The sequence below is a fragment of the Micropterus dolomieu genome, linkage group LG02 (genome assembly GCF_021292245.1).
Source record: "Micropterus dolomieu isolate WLL.071019.BEF.003 ecotype Adirondacks linkage group LG02, ASM2129224v1, whole genome shotgun sequence".
Taxonomy (NCBI): Eukaryota; Metazoa; Chordata; class Actinopteri; order Centrarchiformes; family Centrarchidae; genus Micropterus; species Micropterus dolomieu.
The window spans coordinates 29,404,858-29,408,974 of NC_060151.1; the positions used below are offsets into that span (position 1 = coordinate 29,404,858).

General features: G+C 39.0%; 2 protein-coding genes across 2 annotated transcripts in view; both read left to right on the forward strand.

The window, feature by feature from the left end:
- Nucleotides 1-3,221, forward strand: part of LOC123962207 (trypsin-like protease) — a 5,036-nt gene extending 1,815 nt beyond the window's left edge. The window contains exon 3 of the mRNA XM_046038216.1: nucleotides 2,331-3,221. The gene's annotated coding sequence lies outside the window, so the exon portion shown is untranslated. The remainder of the gene's footprint in view (nucleotides 1-2,330) is intronic.
- Nucleotides 1-4,117, forward strand: part of LOC123961919 (prostasin-like) — a 30,575-nt gene that overhangs the window by 16,732 nt on the left and 9,726 nt on the right. The gene's annotated exons all lie outside the window — the stretch shown is intronic.

Genomic DNA, 4,117 nt, shown 5'->3' on the forward strand with positions numbered 1-4,117 from the left:
AAGCCATTGTCAAGCTGAGAAAAGAAGGAAAATCGACCAGAGCCATTGGACAAACATTGGGCATAGCAAGCACAACAATTTGGAACGTCCTGAAAAAGAAAGAAACTACTGGTGTACTGAGCAACAGACATCCAACAGGTCGGCCAAGGAAAACAACAGTAGTTGATGACAGAAATATCATGAGAGCTGTGAAGAAAATCCCAAAACATCAGTAAGTGACATCACCAACGACCTCCACAGTGCAGGGTGAAGGTATCACAATCCACTGTTGGAAGAAGACTCAAAGAGCAGAAATATAGAGGCCACACCACCAGATGCAAACCACTCATCAGCAGTAAGAATCGGAAGGCCGGATTGAAATTTGCACAAGTACAGAGATGAGCCGCAAAAGTTGTGGAACACAATCTTATGGACTGATGAGACCAAGATTAATCTCTAGCAAAGTGACGGAAAGGCCAAAGTGTGGAGAAAGAAAGAAACTGCTTATGATCCGAAGCATACAAGCTCATCTGTGAAGCATGGTGGAGGTAATTTCATGGCTGCTTCTGGCTCATTAATATTTATTGATGATGTAACTGAATGAATTCAGAAGTGGACAGAAACATTTTGTCTGCCAGTTTATGGAGAAATGCATTGAAACTAATGGGGAGGAAGTTTATCATGCAGCAGGACAATGAGCCAAAGCACACTGCCAACAAAACAAAGGACTTCATCAGGGGGAAAAAGGTTTTAGACTGGCCAAGTCAATCAGCTGACCTTAACCCAATAGAGCTGCATTTCACCTCCTTAAGAGGAGACTGAAGGGAGAAACACCACGAAACAAACAAGAACTGAAAGAAGCTGCGGTAAAAGCCTGGAATAGCATCACAAATATCTCGCTCTCTGTGCCTTTTCTTTTTTCTCTTTACTCGTACTAATACATCACACACATACACTTTACTTGCACCCACACATCTGAAACCCTCAGCCTTTAGTTCAACCTCCAGCTGTGCTTCATGCCAATTTGGTGACAACAGGTAGAGTGTATCCCCATTTTGGTTCATAACCCCTTTGGCTTAAGCTTTGTTGGTCTGCTCACCATTTCTCACACACAATTATTCATAATTGTTACAATTTCAATAACTTTATTAATATTAATCGGTCCTCTTAGGAAGCATAAGCGGTTGTGAATCAATGTCACTTGTTTTAGTGCAAGTCAAAGTAAAAACAGGTGCAGAGGAGAGGCAACAGCCAGACAACCCTAAAAGGATAAATGGTTTTGCAGGTGGAGGTCACTGACAGTAGCTCTCTCCTTATCCTTCCTGACTTACTGCTCTGTGTCCTTGTTACTGCTGATAGTATGAAGCGATACTTGCAGCCCGTTCAGCTCAATTGGCATTCGCTAGCGAACACTAGAATTCACAGGCCTGCCATTGGTTCCCTGTTCTCTTCACAGATTAGGGCAGGTTCACACTGAGCACATGTGACAGACATGAAAAGCGAGGCGGGTTGTCAGGTTAGCGATCACTCGACTGACATTAAATAATTCATTTGTCTTAACATCGATATGATAAAAGGTTGCTAAAATGGATGGATTTATTCGGAGTACTGACTATTTAATACTGACGGTATATTGATGTTGTTTTATGTGGTTCTGTTGCTCCAGTGGAGCAAGTGCTGTTTTTGTGCTGCATCCTAACAAATCATATGAGATCTTGATTGTAACGGCATACAGGTCACTTTACTTTGGTGTGTCTCTGCACCTCCTTGGTTCAAACATGGTTTAAATGGAGATAGAGAGAAAGAGAATGATGAAGAACAGAATCTGTGTATTATAATTTTTGTCAACTGAAGCAAACCATCAGTTTCTGAGAACAGTGTTTTTACATCTCCCACAAGACAGCTACAGCGCCGCATTGTATTTCACCAGTTTTTGACTGACTCCAGTGAGCTTTTTAGGACTCCGAGTTGCTGACTATTTTAGCAAAGATTTTTAAAGTTGGGATTTCAACTAACCTAGACCTGAGCTTTTTTCTTAATCAACTCTTCTAAACTCTCACTACTGTTTCATTAGATCATTTTCCATTATTCAATAAATGCCTCATGGAACTACAGTGACTGCTGATCAGGAAAAGTTGCATAGTCTCGCTTTAAAATGAGCACATTTCAAGGCCTTTCTGGAAATACGCTTTTTCACTTTACTCACTCACAAGAGAGCTTGGTGAGAAGACAAAATTGTATATTGACCTTATAGCGCATTTGGAGAAACAAACAAAAAAAGAAAACACAACATTATTTTCCGTTTCACAGAAAGTTGGACTTGAACACATCTGTCCTGTCTGTTTGTTCAGGGTGATCTGGCGGTGAGCAGAGCGGCTCTTGGTTCCAGGCAGCAGTGTTATTAGTTGGAAACAATCAACAACGCCACCTTCCTGGCTCAGACACCAACACCACCAGCAACAACAGCAACAGCACAGCTGCCGGCAACATACCAACTACCAGCGGGGGCGCTCCTGCTCACTCCCCCTTCTTCTTCTTCCAGCTCCACATCTTCTCTGTGTGACAGAAGGTTTTTGAAGGATCCAGTTGTTACGCAAAGACAAGATGATAATTTGTCATTTACATAAAACTTCCCCTTCAAATAACTGAAAACAGGATGGTGTTTATTGATTACATTGCAGGTATATTAAACTCACGCTGTCATAGAATTTTCTGAAGTCATTAACAAATGGATTAAAAAACATAAGGAGCATATTTTAGAGGTCAGAGGAACACATGTCCATCATCACCTATCTGAGCTAGTGTACCTTAATGTAAAATTATATCTAAAGTGAACAAGCAGCTTTTGCTCTAAAAAATACTTAAACTGAACTTTACATTAATAATTTGGTTTGAAAGATAAATGTCAATTTTAAGTCTTGTCAAGTTTTGCCGTGGCAACAACTGTCCTGTAGATGTGAAAGTGCTGAACTATTAACCCCTTTGGAATTTTTTTTATCACAATAACCTGATTTTTAATTAAGGGAAATCCTTTCTGTCGGCTTTGAGCACATGTATGAACTCAACTCATGCAGTCTAATCTAAATGTCCTGCAGTAAATCCTCCTTCATGATGGTTATAATCTGTTTGTGTTGAAACTGTTTTAGAGACGTGCTGATTCAACTGTATGGTCATTTTGGAGGCTGAAGTTGTGTTTTGTAGCCACATGCATGTATCAAAATAAATAAATTTTTTTTGCTACAGTTGCTGAAGTGAATATTTTCTAAAAGAAAACTCTTGAATATTGTTCTTGTTCAAACAAAAGTCACTAACTACAACATCTTTAATCTGTTGAATCTGTAGTTACGAGTCTCAAATGCTGTGTTTTCACTCATATGACTCACAAAGTTCTGCACACGCTCACTTTTGCTCCACATTACTCAGTGAAATGTGGAGCGCCAAAAAGGTCCAACTGCAGACGCTTAGACCTCATTTCTCCTCCTCAGGCCCCTCAGACTTGTTGTATGTACAGAAATGCATTTGAATGGTGAGTAGTGCAGTAGTGCATGTTTTATTTATGGATGATGTGTGACCTCTAGTGGGTGTAAGACGTAACAAAGGAGGAAATCAACTGACATTTTGGTAACTGAAGCTTTTCCTGGTCATATTGATTTTTAGGGGGAATATTAAACTTTTCTGTAGCTAAATGATTCGCAGTCTGTTAGCTGAGAGAGGAAAGGGTTAAAGGTGTGTCACTCATCAATGATTGTGTTTTTACCAGTTTAGTAATAAATGTTAAGGATGATCTCAAATTTCAACCCATGTAAATATCACATGTCAAACTAGCATGGGGCATATCCAGAGCTGGAAAGAGTCCTAAAATATTGTACTTAAGTAAAACTACTGTTACACTGATGAATTTTTACTTAAGTACAAGTAAAGTTACTCTTATAATAATCTATTCAAGTAAAAGTAAAAAGTACCTCCCTTAAAATGTACTCAGTAAAAGTTTCTTAGTTACTTAATAAACCTCCTAAAATAACTTATTTATACTGATTTAATATCTTATTTACAGGCCTTGTTATTATACTTATTTAATTAAATCGCAGTCTTTTGCGATTTGAAGAAGGCACAAAGCCAGATATTAGTTCGTTTGACA